Source organism: Dermacentor andersoni, chromosome 6 (assembly GCF_023375885.2).
Source record: "Dermacentor andersoni chromosome 6, qqDerAnde1_hic_scaffold, whole genome shotgun sequence".
In the NCBI taxonomy this organism is placed as follows: Eukaryota; Metazoa; Arthropoda; class Arachnida; order Ixodida; family Ixodidae; genus Dermacentor; species Dermacentor andersoni.
The window spans coordinates 69,548,029-69,569,808 of NC_092819.1; the positions used below are offsets into that span (position 1 = coordinate 69,548,029).

The 21,780-nt window shown below is 48.3% G+C and overlaps 1 pseudogene; it reads right to left on the reverse strand.

The window, feature by feature from the left end:
• Nucleotides 1–9,366: 9,366 nt before the first annotated feature.
• LOC140218752 (uncharacterized) lies at nucleotides 9,367–12,894 on the reverse strand (annotated as a pseudogene).
• Nucleotides 12,895–21,780: the final 8,886 nt, after the last annotated feature.

Here is a 21,780-nt window from a genome sequence, read left to right on the forward strand (position 1 = left end):
ATCATTAAAGAGCGCCGACAATTCGAGCAGGCCCAAACCCGACGTGTCTTGCAACCATTCGCCAGACTTCCCATACCTCCGCAACGTCGACGTGTGAAGATGAACCCGCACAGCAGCATGCGTCACCCTCAGAGGATGTGGTGTTAATTGTTCGATGTGAACTGGATGCGATGGCACCCAAGCGGGATTGCTTGGCTTTAGTTTAGGCTGTCACCTATTTCCTGCCATATTTGTATGGCCACACGGTTTCGGTCATTAGAGACCACCACGCACTCTGCTGGCTGTCTTCCCTCCGGCACCCGACAGGACGGCTAGGTCACTGGGCTTTGCGGCTCCAGGAATTTTGGAATTTTCATTTCTTGTCAAGTAGAAGGCTGGATGCCTCCACAAGGACGCTGACTGCCTCTCTCGTCACCCCGTGGACCCCCCTGATCCGTGGACCCCCCCATCTGCGTGATGGCTTTTACTGGCAAGACTGACATGCGCGCTTAACTACGCGACGAATCCTTGCAGTCCATCATCGCCGGACCGCAATCTGGCAGCACCTACGGCACGTGCCGCATGTTCGTGCTGCACGACGGCATCCTTTACCGCCGCAATATCAACCATGACGGCCCTGAGTTGCTCCTTGTCCGTGTTCGTCATATGTGATCTGTCGCTCTCGAACAACTTCACGATGCACCCACGGCGGGACACCTTGCAGTTCTGCGTACATACGACCGCGTACGACGCCGGTTCTTCTGGCCGGGCCTCTACAACTTGCGAATTGTCTGAGCGCCGGAAGGAACCTTCCCAGCCACCTGTTGGACGACTCAATCAAATTGAAGTTGCCTCTGAGCCGCTCTTTCGTGTAGGCCTTCACCTGCTTGGCCCTTTTCCGGCGACGACTAGAGGGAATAAGTGGACCGCCATCGCTGCTGATTACATGACACGCTACGCGACGACAACGGGGTTGCCGACTAGTTGCGCAACAGACGTCGCCGATTTTCCCCTCCATGACATTATTCTCCACCACTGTGCGCCTGCACACTTACTTACAGACCGCGGCCGCTCCTTCTTGTCTCGAGTTGAGGACGACCTCCGGCGCTCTTGTGACATTGAGCAGCTGTCCACTGCCTACCACACACAAAAGAACGGTCTTACGGAACGTCTCAACCGAACAATCACAGAGATGCTGTCGATGTACTTCTGAAACGATCACCGCCACAGGGATGGCACGATGGCCTACGTGACGTTCGCGAACAACTCGTACAGACATGGCACCGCAGGATATTCACACTTTTATCTATTGTATGGTCACAACCTAACATTGCCGTTTTACACCATCCTCCGATCTGTGCCACCTGTTGCAACTGAGTACGTTCGTGAAGACATCGATCGCGCTCACATGGCACGTCAATCGCCCAATCTCTTTTATTAGCCTCACAGCATATACAAAAAGAGCGTTAATTTCGCGCCTGGTGCTTGGGTGTTCCTTTGCTCACCATGTAATCCGGGTGGCCTCTCCCAGACGCTTCTGCCTCGCTACACAAGGCCTTGTGAAGTCCTACGTCAAGTTAACGACTTAAAGTACGAGATTTCGCCGCTACTCTTTGATGCATACTTAAGTCAGGCGCCGGTTTACGTCGTGCACGTTTCGCAGCTGAAGCCATACTTCGCTCGCAATTCTTCGCCTACCATGCGCCGAGACGGCGCTTCGCCCCTCGGGGATCCTGTTACGGAAGGATGAAAGAAGAGAGCGGAAGAGGAAGATCGGGGGACACTGGCTGCATCGTGTTTTTGGTGGTCAGCCATCTAAACCACTTCGATTTATTTTGTATATATAGTGTATATACACTCTTTCTGTACTCGCAACATTCCCGCAACAATATGACCCCCTCCCCCGCCGCTCCCCCCGTTGCCACGTCCCTGGATGCGCTCCTAAGCACGTGGCCGCTTGATCAAAAACTGCCCGCGAAGGCCGCATTTCATGGAGGCGCAATGGAAAAGCACCGGTGTACTATGCATTGAGGGCACGGTAAAGATCCCCTGGTGGTCAAAAGTTAACTGGAGTCCTCCACTACGGTATGCCTTCTAATTAAATTGTGGTTTCGGCACGTAAAACCCCAGAATTCAATTCATTCTTTTTCCAGCTAGGCCTTGCGCTCTGTCTCCCAGGCGTCTTTCGCAGTGCATAGCATGACATGGTGCGGTGGGGTGCTGGGGCGTGTCATTGCCCACGTGCACTACAACATATTAACATAGTGGCTTGTATCATCTTGGACCAATCCGCTTTGCCGGTCGCCATGTCAGAATTGCATCTACTCTCAATTACGGGAGAGGCCGCAAATTTTTTTAAATTTTAATTTTGAAGGCTTTCTTTCTAGCACGGCAAAAAGTATTTTATGCTGTATAAGCAAGCACGCAGCAGCATCACATACGTGTAATGTTTTCTAGAACATGCACTTTGATATTCTTGCTCTCAACATAATGTTTGACCAGTCACGTAATATTCTACGAAGGCGAAATTCAAGAAATCAATAGCCTCACTTGCCCTAAGCAAAAGCAAATGGCTTTATCTTGGCTTTGTGCACGTAAATGGCATTTTTACAATTTTAAACTTGGTCGAGAAAACGTCCCGTGAAAATGAAAGTCTTTTTTCTATTTGCACATGACTTTTTGTGTGTTCCATACTTATATTCACAGACGATACGCTGGAAGGTACGTCTTGGTAGCACATAACTCTACTCGGCAGGTAGAGGCAAAATCATTTTTTCATTTTTTCATTGTAACGTAAAACGCCGAAATCTTAGACAGTATACTTGTACGTGGTATGAAGAATCACCGCGGAATTTTCGGCGAAGCTGTCCTTTTTTTTTTTTGAAAAGTTACATAGCGCTTTTAAGCACTTGCCTAAGGAATTGTTTGCGAGATCGACAATTCATTCCGACATGACGGGGCTTTCACGACAACAATCTCTCATTTTCTTAAAACTTCATCTGGCTTCGTTTTACAAACTTCCATGAATCGCTGTCTCTTATACTAGAGCTACCTATATATTGCGTCGTTTCCCACAGCTTCTGTAGCGCTTGCATTAGAAATTTATTGCAAAGACCGTAAGTAACTCACGGTTTGAAGATTTCCCGTGCGTTGCTCGTGATATAACCCATGAATTGCCTCCCATTTACGAGCCTGGTTATTATGGGGGATCTCCTGCGGCTTAATAATTCCGAACAGTCGCAATATACATCGGTCTTTCTCCGCCTGGCTTCTATAAGAACTAGGTGTTACTCTATCAATTCGAATAAATGCTAATACCAAATTCTGGAGTGGAATACAAATTGTAGAGCAAATGCCATTGAAATAGAATACTTACTGAAGAATTCACTCTTGATGTGCTATACTTTTATTGAACGGAATAATCAAAGTCCCCTACCGAACAGCAATAACCCAATTTACTAGCTTTGAAGAACCACCTATAGAGTTTGAATCTGAGTGCGTCTTCGTAAACCTGTCTTAATCTGATGCCATGTCAAAAGTCCGGATATACATTTGCAAAGTTCTTTTTCTATTATGTGCCATTTCTGTGCTTAAAATTTGCACATTAGTTGGCATTGCAGGCGTCCTTGCTGTACAGAGTCAGGCCTTCGCCGCAGCTCTTCTTGTGCGCGTCTAGGCAGTTCTTGGGGACAGCATACGCTGTTTCTCTCGATTCCCAGAGATAACAAACTGCAACGGAAGCAATATAAATTATCGTGAGTAGAGTGTTCTTTGTCAAGATAACGTTTATTATTAAACAGGCTTCTTAAGTTTTACTTATGCGTAAGTTAGGCAAGCAGAAAATATTCTACAACCACTCACATCGCAATTGCCATCAACTTTTGTGACACATACGAGTTTACATAGGCTGCTTAGAGGGTCAAAATGGCTTCCGAGCTTGCAGTGCTGATTACGTAACAGAGTTGTCGCGTAGCACGAAGTCACTGGTAACGAAACCTTACTTAGTCCTGCTTGCCATATTCGTTAATAACAAAGTGGATACACATGAAGCTCAGCTGCACTCGTGTGTTTGTGCCACAGAACGCACTTACTCAACATCTTCAATAACCCAACTTGTGAAGTCGTACACTAAATAATTCATCTTAATGCCTTCGCCTGTAATAAATCGCCGCTAATAATCATAATTGTCTTTGACTAGCACTTGCAGAGTTATGTGTACATTCTTTAAAAGTAAGGACGAAAAACGAGAATAGTTCTTTCATGCAGTCGCCATGAATAATCGTACCTTTAACATTTAATGTTACTTGTGGCAAAGCAGCAATTATCTGAAACAAATTTCCCCTCCTGAAATATTCTTAACGTGACGCACCATTCCGCCTTGCATAAGTGCACCCCTTTGAGCGGGAATTACCTCATCTAAACACAATTTGATAGACTTGTATGTGTCAAGCCTTGTGTGTTGCACGGACGATGGGGTTTAGGTTGTCCATGATCCGCTGTTCTTAATATTGACAGAGATGTCATAAATAAGATGAGCGAGCTGGAATAAAGGACACGACTGTAGAAGCTGGCGGGTATGGTCCAGAGGCTCTAGCCCCGCTGGTACAGAAAATTTTGACGCTGTGCGTTTGCTGCAACATTATTCGGAAGCTGAGTGTGCTAGCTCACAAGAGCCAATCAACACGCAATACGCTGACCATTTCCCTTTCTTATGTAAGGTGTATAGTTTCTAGGGGCACAGAGACTATCGCTTGGGAAAAGATATTAACCATCTTGGTGCGTGCGGCGACATCCTGTTCAGTGGTCATCGCCTCCAGAAAGAACCGTCAATCTTGAGGCAGTGACAAAGGGTGAGTTCGGGCTTAGAGGTCCTCTTTTCGTATCGAATGGTTCAGCCCCCGACCTATAATTAGCGCAGGTGCGGAAGACTGCGGCTACATACACCTGTTTTCAGCACACAGATCGACGCCAGTAACACCATGGTAGTTCTCGAGTCGACCTGCATCCTCCGGAGAGTGCTAAAATAAAGACCAAGTATGACCAATGACTCTGCGATTCGGAACTGTGGCACCTGTGAACTGTTGATTCAATGCGTAATACTATTATACAGCACTTGAGAAATGATGTTTAAGGAAGATAAGGCTCCATGTGAGGGCATACAAAATGTCAACTAAACTTCTATTACTTTCAGGGAGGAGTTTTACATTGAACCCGACCTACATATTAACACAATCGCAAGAAAACAAGACTGCAATTGTTATTCTGTCTACGTCTTTCGTAAACAGTTGACAGTTATGTTGTCATACAATAATCTGTAAATGTCTGTAGGTGTAAACCTAATTGACAGCACGCGTAACTGTGCGAATCAAAATTCGTCATCATCATCATCATCAGCCGGGTTATGCCCACTGCAGGGCAAATTCCTCTCCCGTACTTCTCCAACTACCCCGGTCATGTACTAATTGTGGCCATGTTGTCCCTGCAAACTTCTTAATCTCGTCAGCCCACCTAACTTTCTGCCGCCCTCTGCTACGCTTCCCTTCCCTTGGAATCCATTCCGTCACTCTTAATGACCATCGGTTATCTTCTCTCCTCCTTGCGTGTCCTGCCCATGCCCATTTCCTTTTCTTGATTTCAACTAAGATATCATTAACTCGCGTTTCTTCCCTCACCCAATCAGCTCTTTTCATATCCCTTAACGTTACACATATCATTCTTCTTTCCATAGCTCGTTGCGTCGTCCTCAATTTAAATAGAAACCTTTTCGTAAGCCTCCAGGTTTCTGCCTCGTACGTGAGTACCGGTAAGACACAGCTGTTATAAACTTTTCTGGCGATCAAAATTAGCAGTGATTAAAGAACTGCAAGCACTATTAATAACAAATAGGTCGGCTCATAGTAGTATTCACACCGGATATAACTTGCTTAAAGACAAAAATAAACGCTACGAGTCTTATATGCCCAAGTTAGGCGAGAAAATTTATTGACACCTCAAGCGATTGGAGCACATCGCCTTCCCTCTGGCGCGTGCACACCGCGAAACTCTATCGCACGAGGGACCGCGTGATAGTCGGTGACATAATGGGCGCGTTCTCATCAACTCTCTCTTTGCGCGCCACAAAACGCTCGTTGCCGCCAGCCAACTCTGAGGAGATGCGCTGAAACTCGTCAGGTCACTTTTGGCAGGCTCTTTTCGAGTTTATAGCTTCTGCTGGAGAATGTCACATGTGCTCTTTAAAAGGATAACACTGCACACACATCAATCGCGGGCATTACATTATGCGGGAAAATATGGTAACGAGCTTCCAAAAAAATTACGAATCCCACAAAGGTCTCGCTAGCACTCACAACGACCACGAGCTAGTCAACGACACCGCGTCTGCTGCGTTACAGCTACCCAGGTTACTGCGCGTGCATGGATGATGAGGATCTGCACGACTTCGCCAGAACATTTCGTAAAAATCTCGTAAGCAATGATCGTTCATACGAATGCCGTCAATGTGAAAGCTATAATGCAGAGTGTATTACATTGTTATCTGATTTAAAATTGAAGGTGAAAGCTTTGACGTCTATTTTTTTAAGTGATTAAGTTTCCCCACTTTGTGGGGTTGGCCGCTGGCTACTGCTGTCTCGCCGACTGTAAAGCAATCTGGGCTACTGCCACTGCGCTTGTGTCCGAATAGAAAGCTTGGCCGGGTCACTTTGTATGAGCAACTCAGCAAGCGACAATGGGTACGTAAACATTCTTAGCCGATCCACCAGAATGAGTACGTGCCAGTCAGTATGAGACTAGAACGACGTGCAGAACGAGATAGCTGAACGAGTCGTCAAGAGGTGAAGCCGAGTGTGTAGAAAGAAGTTAGGCGAACAAAATGAAGCAGTACATGCACTGAGCGATGAGCATTGAGTTATTCAGGAGCGAAAAGATTTCAGTGAACATAAAACGTTTCCGGGAGACACGCGAAAGCTTGATGGGAGACACGCGAATTGCGTGATAACAATTCCAACGCCTACAGCGCACGCGCTTCTCTAATCAGTTTATAAGCGTACAATGTTACCGATTCCTTTCCTCTACCGGTGCAAACACTGAAACACAAGTCCCAAATATATGCCTGGTCAACAAGTAAATTTTAACGTTCCATGGACAGGGCGTTGAGGTTCTCTCTCGTAACTCTAGCTGACCACATGTTGCTGGGATTATTATACCTCCCTATCTCAATGGAGGTATTATCCACTTCATGCTGCCGGCGTAATCTTTTTACTGCGTTATTATTAGGCGTTAGGAGATTGAAAGTGAAAAAAAGAACCTTATTTGATGTGTGGGAACCCGTTACATGGTACAGGGGACTGGACGTACCTACATATCTGAACTTCACTTCTTGAAGAATCAGGATGTTGATAGTGTGAGCTCATTAACGACACTTGAATAACACGGTCTAAACTTGGTATATATAAGAACGTGTATAACATGGTACAAATCATGGATCTGGGACCTCAACGAGGTGCGACGTAACGCTATCTCATTTCTCTTGCATTTACCACTAGATCCCCGCAAGTTTCTCACTCTGCGCAATTTTCTTTCGTCAATATCTTGCCTTTTTCTTTTCCCACGATCGTTCGGGCAAGAATGCAATTTTCATAATCGCTGTACAAAACTTGGGTCGCATAAGTTTGTGTCATATCTGAAAAAGTAAAGTTCGAAGTTTGCATTTAGCGGATTTACTGGAGAAGCTGCTTTTGAAGAAGTTTCTCTCTTTATGCTTTGCATTTAACAATAATACAAACACATACAAATAAAACACGTTTTTCTTTAAATTATGGGGTTTTACGTGCTATAACCACTTTCTCATTATGAGCCACGCCGTAGTGGGGGACTCCAAAAATTTCGACCTCCTGGGGTTCTTTAACGTGAACCTAAATCTAAGTACACAGGTGTTTTCGCATTTCGACCCCATCGAAATGCGGCCGCCGTGGCCGGGATTCGATTCGGCGACCACCTGCTCAGCAGCCTAACACCATAGCCACTGAGCCACCACGGCGGGTAGAAAAACACATATGTACATACAAGATACAAATACGTAATATAAGGTGATAAAATGCCTATGAGTTCTTGTTTGTTTGAAAGTGCGGGCACGGCAGTAATACTTGAAAGGAACAATATTTTACGGCACCAAGTTGTACGGCATGTAATATATTAGTCAGACCCTGTTCACGTCTTTGTCTTATCAAAGCTTATATCAATGACATCGAGCGATGAAATAAATGTTATGAGACATCGTTCCAGCGCACAATTGAACACGGACGAGAAGAGAAAGACAACACGAACGCCGGGTTTTCTTTTTTTGTTACACTGACGTCACATTCAGCGAGGGCTTTTGTGTACTTTATTGTGCAAGCTGGCTTCTTCTAGGATTAGTTTACTAGGCGACACATTCGTCCCAGCTTTTCCGGTGCTGAAAACACAACACGCACCCCGCTCCTGTCGCCAACCTTCATGAGGCGGTGAAAAACCTGGTGCCAATAGGGCACTACGACAGGGCGCTTTAGCGGGCGTGCGTCTTTTTTCAGCCTGCGCCTCCCACCAACCTTTACCTCGCGAATCAGGCTCTCTACCACCGAGGCCACGAATTCTCCGTGGAACCCAGCCTTCTCCAGACGCCTTAGCTGGGCGTCGACGCTGTCACGAACCTGATGTTCGCATGACTTCTCTAGAGCAGAGCGGATGCAGTTTTTTGCTATAGCTCATTTTACGAGCTTGGAGTGGGCCGATTGATAATTAAGAATTTGTTTTTTCGACCATGGCTTGTACCGCCAGCACACGCGCGCTCCATTAAAAATAAGACACAAGTCGAAGTACTGGATGCGACCATCTTACGGCAGTTCGTGCGTGAACTTCATTCCAAAGGCGTTACTAGCAAAAATGTCGAGAATGTTGCTTATACTATTGCCTCTGTCCTGAGCATCAGTCGTATTCATTCCCACGAGGTAATCGTCGACATATCTAAAAACTTTCTGCACGCCTGCGTTGTAAAGGGAGGCTTGAATTGGCTTGTCAATACTTGCTAAGAAAATATCGATTAAAAGTGGTGCTAGGCAAGAGCCGATGCACACTCCTTTTTGGATAAAACGGCTGTCGTTAAAAGTGATAATGGTGGATGAAAGATAAAAGGATATTAGCTCTAAAAAATTGTCGGTTGATAACCCAGTCATGTTTTGGAAGGCTACTGGTGCCATGTCTTCAATGTGGCTTAACCCCGCACGGAAATTGAGCGCTGAAACGATGTCTCATAATGCTAATCACAACCAACTAGCCCAGCTGTCCATACTTAGCGAAATAAATGTATTCTGCTTTTTCGATAACTGAAAAACTTGGCACGTTCCTGGAGTGAGTGAGTGAGTGAGGAAACTTTGTTGTGAACGCCTGCAGAACGGTTAGCCTTCCCCTGTTAGGGAGGCGTTACCGTGACGCGGCCATGACGTCTTCACGGCGTGTGGCGCCTCTACTTCGGCCGCGGCCGCACTATTCCCTTTGGTCGACCGCGCCTGCCCCTCTGTTGGGGTGGCAGCCTCCCTCCGGTTTCGCTCGGTCGTTGCCTTTCGAGGGCCGCCGAGATCTGCTGGACGGCCTGGGTTTGGACATCTTGGTCATAGCATCTCGTTGCGGCCTCGAGCCGCGGCGGGATCGTTGTTATTGTTGCAGCTTCATGCGGATTCTTGGCACAGTCCCAAAGGATGTGAGCTGCAGTGGCTCTTTCCTTTCGGCACACACAACACAGATCACTTTCATAAACACTTGGACACACGTGCCTCATCAGCACCGGGGTGAATAATGACCCCGTTTGAAGTTGTCGATATAAAACCGCCTCCTTACGGGTCAAGCCCGGATGAGGTGGCGGCATAGTCCTTCGCTCTAGTCGGTACCATTTCACAATTTAGTTATAGGAAGTCATTTTGTCCTTGGTTTCCCACCACCACGACGGGTCGGCTGTAGTAGCAGCGGCACGGTTGGTTAGTCCTCGCGCCGCCGCGTTCACCGTCTCGTTGTGGTTAGCGTTGCCACGATCCGACACATCACTGCCCATGTGGGCCGGAAACCACTTTATCACCACACACCGACTTTCACTCGCGAGATCGACCACACGCAACACACGCGCGGCTTCACCACACACCCTTGCTCTGGCGTAATTTTTCACTGCCGTCCTAGAATCACAGAGCACAGTCGTGCACTCGGGGTCGGCGATGGCCAAAGCAATGGCCACCTCCTCGGCTTGATGCGCGCCTCGAGTCCGCACACTCGCAGCTGTTCTCGTTGCACCGGTCGATGCCCCGACGACTGCAGCGGCGAATGCCTTTCTGTCATGTGGATACTCTGCCGCGTCCACAAACACGGCACCCCTGTCTTTGGCATGGAGATCGATGAGCGCCTTGGCCCTCGCCGCCCGCGGCTCTTTGTGGAACTCAGGGTTCATATTCCTTGGCACCGGACATACCCGTAGCCTTCTACTAATTGCGTCCGGTACAGGCACCTCTGTATTTTCGAGTCCCATTTCCTTTGGTCCCAGGCCTAAGTCACGCAGCACTTGTCTGCCCGTTCTTGTTTCTGATAGCCGCGCGAGCTGAGCGGCCCTCTGCGCCTCGGCGATTTCCTCCAGGGTGTTATGTACTCCCAAGGCCAGGAACTTGTCGGTGCTTGTGCAGTCGAGAAGTCCGAGTGCAGCTTTGTACGCTTTGCGTATGAGCGCATTGATCTTATTTCGTTCGCACTGCCTCCAGTTGTGGAAAGCAGCAACGTATGTAATGTGGCTTATAGCGAAGGATTCCACTAGCCGGGTGAGGCTTTCTTCCTTCATGCCTGCTGTTCTGTGCGACACCCTCTTAATGAGGCGGATGGCCGTGGTGACTTTGGCCGCCAGACGGTTGACCGTCTCGCCGTTGACTCGTTTGCGCTCAATCAGCATCCCCAGCACTCGGATCTTCTCGACAACCGGGATCATGTGACCACCACTCGTCCTGATCTTTATTGTGTCTTGCTCTCTCGCAGGTTCGTTGCCTTTCGCCTTCCTAGCTGTCCTTTTCGGAGGAATCACCAACAGCTCAGACTTGCTTGGGGAGCAGACGAGCCCAGACCCGTCCAGCTGCTCCTCGATAGCGTCAACCGCCTCTTGCAATGTATCCTCGATGTGTCCGTCGCTTCCTCCTGGGACCCAGAGCGTTATGTCGTCGGCATAGATGGTGTGTCGGACCCGCGCCACTCGTGAGAGGCGCTCGGCCACCCCTATCATTACAAGGTTGAAAAGCAATGGCGAGATGACTGAGCCCTGGGGGGTCCCGACACTGCCGAGCTTCTTCTTTTGGAGCCGCAGGTCACCGGCGATGATTTCGGTAGTCCGCTCCGTCAAAAAATCCTTGATGTACGCATAAGTTCTCTTGCCCATGTTTAGCCGTGACACCTAGGCGAGAATCGCTGAGTGTCTCACTTTGTCAAAAGCACTCAGCAGGTCCAAACCCAAGATGGCTCGCTTGTCTTTCGTGTTGGTAGTGTCATCGAGGATTTCATTTTTCAGTTGTATCATGGCGTCCTGAGTTCCGAGCTTGTTTCGGAACCCGATGACGGTGTTTGGGTAGAGCCCCGAATCTTCCAGGTACCTCTGCCACCTGTTCATGAGTACATGCTCCAACGCTTTGCCCACACAGGACGTAAGCGAGATCGGCCGGAGGTTCTCAATGTTGGGTGGCTTGCCCGGCTTGGGAATCAAGATGGTCTTGGCTGCTTTCCACTGCCGGGGTAATGATCCGGCTCGCCAGCAAGTGTTGAAGTATGCCGTGAGGTTCTCGATGGCCGCTTCGTTAAGATTTTTTAGCGCTCTGTTCGTAACGCGGTCGGGACCAGCGGCGGAGTTGCTGTTGAGATCGTGCAGGGCAACCCTTACTTCCCATACTTCAATGTCTCGATCTAGCCACTCGTTTACTTCGCCTAGGTAGTCCGGGTGCGTCTCTGTGGGAGTGACCGGGAGGTACTTGTCGTCGAGGCGTTTCTTCACTTCGTCTTCCCCGTGCTCGGTCAGCGCCCTGTGGATGATCTTGGCCAAGTTATGGTGCTGGTGAGACTTGGTCGTGGTCGCATCCAAAAGATGCCTCAGCATGCTCCACGTCTTGCCGCAGTGCATCTGGCCGTCCGCTGCGTTACAAACCTCATTCCATTGCTGTGTGCATAGCACTCGGCTGTGGGACTCGATCTCGCGGTTGAGTTCGGCGACCTTCTTGCGTAGCTTTCTGTTTGTCCTCTGCGTCTTCCACCTTGACAGGATGGACTGCTTGGCTGCGATGAGGTGGGCGAGGCGGCTGTCGACCCTGTGGACACGCTCGTCCGTCTCGACTTCCTTGGTGGCCTTTTCTACCTTGTTTACAATCTCGGTGGACCACTGCTCAATGTCCGTAATTTCGGTTTGCTCCTCGGGTAACAATCCTCGAAACGCGTCCCAGTCAGTAAATCTATGTTTCCGAAGGCTTCTGCCAACTGCGTCGTTACCACCGAGCGGGACAACGACCTCCACAATGTAATGGTCACTTCCCAATTCGTGGCCCGTGTTGCGCCATTCGAAGTCCTCCATACCACCGCCATTACTCCTGACGAAAGTGAGATCGGGCGTTGTGTCTCGGGTGATCGAGTTGCCGATTCTTGTAGGGTATGCTGGGTCGGTCATTAGATTTAGTCCCAAGTCGGTAGCATCTTGCATTAGGTCCCTGCCCTTTGCCAATGTTTTGGGGTAACCCCAGGCTTGATTCGGCGCGTTGAAGTCCCCGCAGATTACCAGCCTGTTGTCGGGCCCCGCGACTTTGCACGCTTTGTGTAACAGTGCTTTGAATTTCTGCTTTCCGTGTGACGGGCTACTGTACACGTTTACCAGAAAAGTGCTTTCCTTCTGCTTTTTCCCGGTAACCACCTCTACCATGGTGTGCTCGATTGGGCTTTTGCTCAATAACTCGTGCTCGACGTACGTGAGGCCTTTTCTCGCCAAGGTGCAAACTCCCCTGCCGTTACTGCCGGCCGCGGTCCGGAAGCTTGGTGGGCTGGCGTGGGGCCGGTAACCTGAGAGCTTTACTTCCTCAATGAGGGTCTCTTGCAACATGATAATATCTGGCTTTCTTGATGCTTGTTCTAAGTGTTGCTGAAGTACAGCCTTTTTTCCAGCAAAACCGTTGCAATTCCAATGCCAGACCAGGAGGCCTTTCACTGCTGTTGTGGTTGCGGTGGTTGATGTCCTATCCATGTTTGCTGAAAGTTAGCCATTTGCGTTGCCAAATTCTGTGCTGTCGTAGTAAATTGCCGGCACGTCTGTTCAATTGCTATGAAACGGTCGGTGATTGTCTTGGTGAATGTCGTGCGAATATACTCTTCAAAGTGGGTGAGCCTGTCTTCAAGGTTGTCTACCCTATCGCAGAGTCTCCGCTCTTTGAGATTTTCAATTGCTCTTCTCTTGGGTGCCGGACCCGCCGAGGCCGCGTTCTCTGTCCTCGGGTTCACCGCTACTTCTGGTTCATCCTCGGTCATTGCCATCTGCTGTGGTTGTGGCGATAAAGGCGGTGCCTGCTGCTGCTGTAGCTGGACCGTCATCATTCTCTTGATCTCTGCCATTTCCTTGCTGAGCTTATTGACTGTCGCCTCTAGTTCAGTGTTCTTCTTCCGCAACGCCTCGTTTGCTTCTCTTAGCGCCTTCATTGCCTCACTTTCGTCTTTAAATTTCCCTCCATCACCTCGAAATGGCGGTGACTGCTGCTGCTGTCGCTGCTGCTGCTGCTGTTGCTGCTGCTCTTTCTTGGCTACCCCCGACTTTACTACGTCTGCCCAGGCTACTCTGTCTTTGGATTGGGATCGGCGGTGGCGGCTCATGCTTCTGTTTCGACTTTCGCTGTTGTTCCCGCGCGAGCGTGACTCATGGCGACCAGCTGTGCCGCTCGCTCCTGCTGACGTCATCAACGGCGGAAACTCTCCGGATGCTAGTTGTTGCTGTACGCGCTGTTCCGCCATCTTGCGCTCCCACTGCCTTTTCGTTACTACGTAGGGAGTTTTGTATTTGTTCTTGCATTCTCTATCGGCCGTTGGGTGTTGTCCCCCACATAGTTTGCATTTAGGCTTACACTCGTGGCCATCGACAGGGTTATTGGCCCCACAGTCGAAGCACACTTTCATATTGGGGTTAGGACAAACGTCTCTTCTGTGGCCTATTTTGCCGCACTGTTTGCAGACATCGAAATGCTTGCGGTACAGGCTGCACCTCGTTAACACAGGGCCATAACATACATAATTTGGAACCTTTTGGCCTTCAAAAACTACAATTACGGTAGTCGTATTGCCAATTCTTTGCGCCCCTCTTGCTAATGGATTTCTTGAGCTAACAACGTTCCGGTCAATCTCCGCCGGAGTATCTTCAATGGGAATGCCTCGAATGATCCCCTTGACCGTGCCATAGGGTGTGGTTTGGTACGCGCCTACCTCGTGTATCTTGTCCCCGATGCGGATGGCCTGAATCTTGGCATAGGACAAAGCACGCCCCTTATCGGGGGTACTCACCACCATGATATTCTGGTGTAGGTTGGGGCAGAAGGTATCCGCCGCACCGTCTTCTCTGGAAACCCTCGCCGCAGCCATGATGGCCGAGGCAACGATCCCAGTCTGCGTTCTTGCGATGTTTAGGCCTCCCCGCGGCCTCACGATCACTTTGGTGTCCTCTCTTGGCAGCACGTCTGGCATTCTCGCTGCCCTTGTTGTCGTTGCGATAACTTTTCTGTTGACGTGGTCTCTTGTTTTAGGCCTCGACTGGCGAGCGGCGGAGCCCTCGCTCGCCGGGGCTGTTATGCGCTGGCCCACTTGCCACCAGCCGATCCCAGTGTGGAACTCCTCAGGAGAAATCTCTTCCCCTTGCACCTCGACGCACATCTGGCCGGAGCCAGGGCTCGATGTCGTCGGAGATGTGGCCGTCTCCATCTCGGACGCCATGTCGTATGGTTCCACGCCGGGGTCAGGCCCAATCCCGGCGGCCACGAAGCAAGCCTAGGCTTAGCACACCACCGCACCGACGACGGCGAACAAGTTCCAGAAAACGGCGAAAAACTTGCCTAACGTTTCGTTGTTTCGTTGTTTCGTTGTTACCAGTGTATTTGTGAAGGCGCTAGGAATCGCCCGATACCAAACTTTCGACGTTCCTGGAAAACTAAAAAGATATGCAGAAAGAAGAAAGAGAACACGGTTTCGAGAATGAGTGAATAGAGAATCAAAAACACCGTAAGCATGTTTTGCACAATGAGAGAGAAAGAAACGTTCATTGATTATTGTAAAAGATAACAACTAATACTAAATTCCTGAGAGATGGTGGTAATTGCAAATCACCGTTACTTTAAGACTACCCTTTATCATTAATCTGAAGTACTTACAAACATTATAACTTGAAATTTAAGATGGCAGAACCTATGTGTGTCTGCCGTAATGCATCGATGGAAAATAGTTTTGCTGTTTCTGCACGGATCTCGTGCACCTGAATGTAAACTCGGAGAGGAAGGAAAGCTCGAAAAATTTGCTCTCTGTTTGTATACATGTGAAACACGAAATAACGTTTAGTTACCATCATTTATGTGTCCCATACACATATCGGGCCCCTCTTCAGTAAGAACGTAGCTTAGCCGGACGTCCGTTCTAGAAAAAAAAATTGTAAAATGCATAGTGAAACCTCTATTGAACGCCTATTTCACGTCTATCTAGCTGCGCTAAAGACCCACATCATAGGCGTACATAATAATTTTTCTTGCTTAACGTGCGCGTAAATTGCGCTAAATAAAAACACAGAATTTCCTGTGGGAATCATCCTAATAATGCGAATCACCTGCTGTTTCGTCATAGTAAGCCGCTGTTATTGGTATAATTTCGGGAAACAGCGCCAAAGAATCGTAGAAAGCATAATTGCGGTTGCAACACCGAAATGTAACGGAGACCAGCATGAGACGACGAAGAAGGAAGTAGTAGCGATGTTCACTCATGTTATGTGATGATGCATTTGGATGATGCAGCTGCTCCGTGGAATATGAGCACAAGCCAGTGCGTGCTGTAGTACGTGACGTAATTCGACAGTGTAAGGCATCGTGGACCAATTACCTAGACGTCGCAGATGGCGCTAACTCCTCTCGATGCGAACCATCATCAACTGTGACGAACCGGACTCTGGCGGCGGATACGCATAGCGCGGCCCCGCGGGCCCTATCTGGAAAGGGACCTGCGGTGGGGACAGAGTGGGCCGAGTGTTGATGGCTTTGCGCGCGCTCTGTTCTCGCCGTAGTCAGCGTTGAAGCGACAGGCAGCGCGAAGGTCAACTTGCTCGCTACTTCTATCTTGAAAGCGATCTCGTCTTGCGTGACGGATGGATCGACAGACTGGTTTCCTATTGGGTAGGCATAGAAATGCTTATGCATTTAAAGCTATTTGATAAAGTAGCCGAAATATATGGCGCACAATCTTTGCCATTAGCCTTTTAGTGGAAGAAAAACACCAGCAGAAATCTATGCTTTCGGTAATAACGATGAATAAGAAATTCTTCCGATTCCTGTGACCATGCGATCTCAAAGACGATCATTTAGCAAGGCTTTATTATATAGCCTTCTCAAGCGAACGAACCCTTTTCGTCATAAGTACAGGCCACATCCTATACGTTCCATTGTAGGTATCGCTGTTGCACTTTGACAAATGCAGAGACCACTACTTGAGAGCGAGATTGCTGAGTGAGGCTCTGCCAACCATGCATGAAGTAATTGCCCAGAAGCAATCGATCATGATTGTGAAAGAAAGCGAATAGCCGGTCATGCGGAAAGTAGAAAATAAATAGCACATAAGTAAGACTTGCGAAGCATACCACTGACTTCTACAGTGGTGTTTCATGAGGTGGCACAACTCATTATCTCTACGTGTTGGTAGGTGGCATGCAGCGGCTGTGGAGCGTCAGCAATGTTCTCATGATGGTAGACATGATGCTCGTGCAATGATGACGCCAGTATCAGAGCTTGACCACGAAAGAATCTCGGCAAGACGCCATCATGACGATGACAGCATTGTAACTGTTGTGCGTGCGTGTTCCGTTTTCTTTTTCTCTACTTCTCAAGGCCAGGTTTTCCTGCAATGGGAGTGGCGATTGGGCCAGTTCCTGCGATCATTTCGGCTGTGGACGCGGGATCCTCCATGATGCCACATCGTGAGTAGGTTGGTAGCCTCAAGGTGCTCCTGCAGACTGTGCCTTCCTTGCTACCGGATGATAATCCTCAACGCACCTTATGCTTCACGGTAGATGGCTCGGATAAACTGGGCATCCACCATGGATGGCACACGGGACAATTGCTGCCCTCAGAAGGCGCGGTAGCGGAACTCATTTTTGTTGCGGCAGCGGCAAGCAGACTTCTTTGAGCGTCGCCAACTGGCCGAATATGAAGCACTTGCCCTGTGGGAGATTGACCTTGCGGCTGGGGCGCTCACATTCTCCGGCTACTTTGACTAATAGAGAATCACATTACGCTCCCTGGTTTCCTGCTTAGTAAACCTTGCCTGCACGCTGGTCATCCGCAAGCTGCCCCGAGCTGTGCTATCTACGTGCCCAGCTGTATCCCCCATGCCTAACTTCCTGTTTATGAATCGACAGGTGAATCCATGAAGTTCCCTACGATGACATTGAACCTTGGACCCAAGGAAACTACGGTGGCGAGCATTTCTGTGCCCCCCTAATGCCCTTGGGATACTTGATGCCTGTTGACACTTCGTGACCGTCTGGGACACGGCAGGTTCTTCTGCCGTGACTTCAACGCACATCCCGCAGCTCGATAGCCACAGCTCGAAGTCTCGTGGCAACGCCCTAGTATCTCCTATCCTTGAGGGCGGCCTCCTTATCCTAAGCACTGGTGAGGCCATCTATGTGCGTCGTCATCCCGGTAGCGTAAGAAAAGCCATCGACCTTAATATTGCAAAAGAACCATGTGCTTACACCAGGGCCATGGCTCCTTGTCCCAGCGGACAAGTGCTGGTCGCCAAGGTAAAGCACTTGCGTCTTTAGACACAGGGGTACGTCCGGTTGCATCCTCGGCAGCAGTGCCGACGGCGACATTCTTCTCATGGTTCAGGTCTGCGCTGAACTTCCAAGAACTTCTTTATGGCAGCTTTGGCAAACTAGGTATCTACCACATGGCATGGGCCCCTCTAAAATGACGGTAAACATCCCTAAGTATATGTGATGCTGAGTGGGATCAAGCCCAAGTCACAAGCGTTCCTCAAGGACCGCATCCCGACGCATTAGCAGGCTGCTAATGCACTTTGTAGACGCCACTGCTTGGTTAACGCCTTTCGCGATAACGCTTTAGCGAGCAGCGTCATGTATGTGTATGCACTGAGTATGTGCCGCTCTTCAATGAACGTCTCGCCAACTCGGGTCACTGAGTATGTGCCACTGAGTCTACGGCAAGCGAGGGAGCAATTCTGAACGTTCGCAGACACCGGCGTGCCACGCTTCTCATCTCGGAGGCAAGCGCGGACTTCTTAGCAGCGGCACTAGATGGCGCCGCGTGTGCAGAAAGAACTGCGAGAGAAAAGCCCCGTTGCCGCAAGACTGCTTCCTCAGTTTTCTCTCGCACTGGTGCCCCATGCATTTCGGATGCCACGGCTGGTTTCAAATAGCGGTGCTAGATCGCACCGAGTGCTCTTAGGAAAGCGAGAAACAGAAGTCCCGCTGCACTACATGGCTCATACCTAATTCGGTTTGACGCTGGCTACACGTTGTGCCGGTATATTGATTGAATACCAACGCATCACCCCCGGCAGCCATCGTCAGTTGGGTCCTGCCGAAGTTTTTTCCATTTCACCCGTTCCATTCAATTTGCAGTCTCTGTATCGCTGACTTTCCTTTTTATAACCCTTGCTCTTCTATTTACACTTTCAATTACGCCCCACTTGGTTACCTACTTTGTTGACACCTTTGTCCGTTCCGTGTCCATGTTCTTGAGGTACAGATATTTGGAAAATTAAGCCAGACATTTCTTTAATCCAACTTCCTTAGAGTTTCTTCTAAGCTAATTTTGCCCTGTGCTTCTGCTACTTCATGAGAAGTTCAACCCATGTAACCTTGCACTGCCTCATTTTGTTTGTAGTGTGTAGCCCTAAAGCCACTCGTCCCACCAACCTCTGGTTAATCTCCAACCCAGACAATATTTTTCACATTTTCGCACGCTAGCACTGGCACAATCGCGCGTTTACAAATTGCACGCACCACATTCTGTTAATTGTTGCCCCAAAGATCTCTACGTTTCTTTATTGGTTCATTCGGCTGCCCTTTGATCTTGAGACTATCCTGATGGACGCCTGGGTAGGTGTTCCATTGGTTCATCTATGCAACTTGGTATATATATCGTTTCTTTTTGTTTGTATGAGATCTTGTGGACTTGATAACTCATCGTTACTCGTCACTTCATTAGAGATTAGTGCTTGTCTTCGTCGTGCGTTTGGTCCCTGTCTGTGTACGCGCTGTAAGTGATCTTTGTCAAGTTCTAGATTTCTCGCATATACCTGTAAATCCCTCGCACTGTCCGCTAATAGCGCTAAGTCGTCAGCATACATCATCACAATGACGTTGTGCTGCACCTTCTTCCCCTTAGGGTTGTAAGATATATCAAAACCTAATTCACTGCTTTCCAGTCTTCCTCCTCCGCCTTTAACATAAAGCGTGAATAATAAAGGACACGCCGCAAATGCTTGCTTCAGTCCTCAATAAATTTTAAAACTTTATCGCATTTCCGCCCGTCACACGCAATTTGTACTCGGTAACAAATACTATATATATCTCTCAACAGTTCCAAGAAATTGCATTCTATGCCCTCTTGCTTGAAAATATTCCATAGCAGTTTCGTGTCTGCGTTGTCAGCTCTCTTATTATCTAGGAAGGCTATCCATAAAGGTGCATCGTGAGCTGTTGAAATATGCATGACCCGAGTTCCCAGAAAGGCATTATCCTCCATGCGGCTGCGTGGTCTGAACGCATTGCCGAAGTATATCATTTTGTTCCCACCCACTTTGATTGCTCCTTTTTTATTGCTCTATTCTTATGCACCACCCGCGTGCCCGGCGTAAAATGCGACAAGTGTAATTTCCGCCTGTGAACCCATTGGCGACAGCGCAACTAAAAATGGCGCACCCTGTAGGTCTTCTTGAGCGGCGTTGCAACAATAGAACTTGCACACGATCACGCTTCTAAGTTCGCGTGCACATCACCGTAGTAATCCAACACATTGCCTCCAATTATAGGGGTGCTACGACGTTCGGTCCTGACTTTATATTTCTAACCGACGCTTATGTTTTGGAACAATTGTATTTACAATAGCAGCTTCGCTGAAAAACTGAAATACAGGTCCTGTGGAGAACAGTATTAGCGATGATGTAATTTGGTGCTTCCGCAAATTGCTAGGCACAATCCAACAGTAGACAATGGGCTGCAACACTTTCGGTGATGAATTTGGAGGAACGAGAGCATTCTTGAATATCACGCAATCATTGAGCTTCCTTATGCAGACTAGGTAATAAATGTAAATGTGTCATTTTCTCGAAATAAACCAATTCCTACGCTAGCGCGGATGTGTACTACGCATAAAAATAGTTCAGAGTAGTGGTTTTACGCAGCTGATTCCTGGGTTCGTGCGGAGTGTTTCGACGTTCTTTTGTATCTTTATCTTATTGTATTGGTGTGTTTTTCGTTCATGTATAATTTACTTCGCGTGCCGCTTATTGCATTGGAATACTTCGTCATCCCGGGGATTATATTTTGCCTTTCTGCAAACAATGGAGCTCAATTTTATAAAAAGGCAACCCCTAAATACACGTCATGGTACTTCGTGAAATATGCTCCGTTAGCAATTCACTAAGTAGGTATCCATCGAGAAAAGTGTATGTTGCTACATTAGGAACTAGAAATCGTAGTGCCCGTATTATAGCATTTACAAAATACCTTGCTAACCATATATATCCCGGATGTTACCAAACATTAGATGCCGTAGTAATGTTCTCGGGGAATCTTGGAAGTTAACTTAAACATGGAAGTATTGCTCGCAAGCCTTTATTAGTGTTGGTCATACTCTGTAAATGCGACAGCTATTCGTAGGCTTCTCGATGACGATAACTGATTAAAGTCTTTTGTAGTAAACTGTATTGGCCGCAGGCTGGAAAGGAAACGTCTCACACAAAAGCACACATGATCTTCGAGCCTGTTTGATGTACCAGTTACTCCTTTTGCTGCAAAACTTATTCTGTGAAATACGCCTAAAACCGAGTAGCCTGGCTACATTCTCAGATTCCGTACTGCTTGAATTGATTACGCACTGACTGCAATTCGTGTAGAAATGATGCACACCGCACCAGGTAGAATGGCGCTGGCACATCTTCCTGCTATTAGGATGTTCAAACGCTCCATTTAGGGCACAAATGAGCACTACAAGCACTTAGAAGAAGACACTTCAGGCTAGCTGTACTTGCTGTTATCAAGGGCATTCTTTAGACCTGCCCCACTCTGCACGAACCATCAAGAATATTGTGGCCCATCACGATAACGAAACAACACCGCTTACCTAACACAATTTATGTAAACATGAATAGACATACGAAAGGACCAGCGTTCTACAAATTAATGCTGGAACGGTCTTGTTGAATAACTGTGGGACTAGTAAATTACTGGTGCCGGGCTAAATGTCTCTGAGGACCACAGTGATGTAGACGATAATGACGACGACGAGCAAC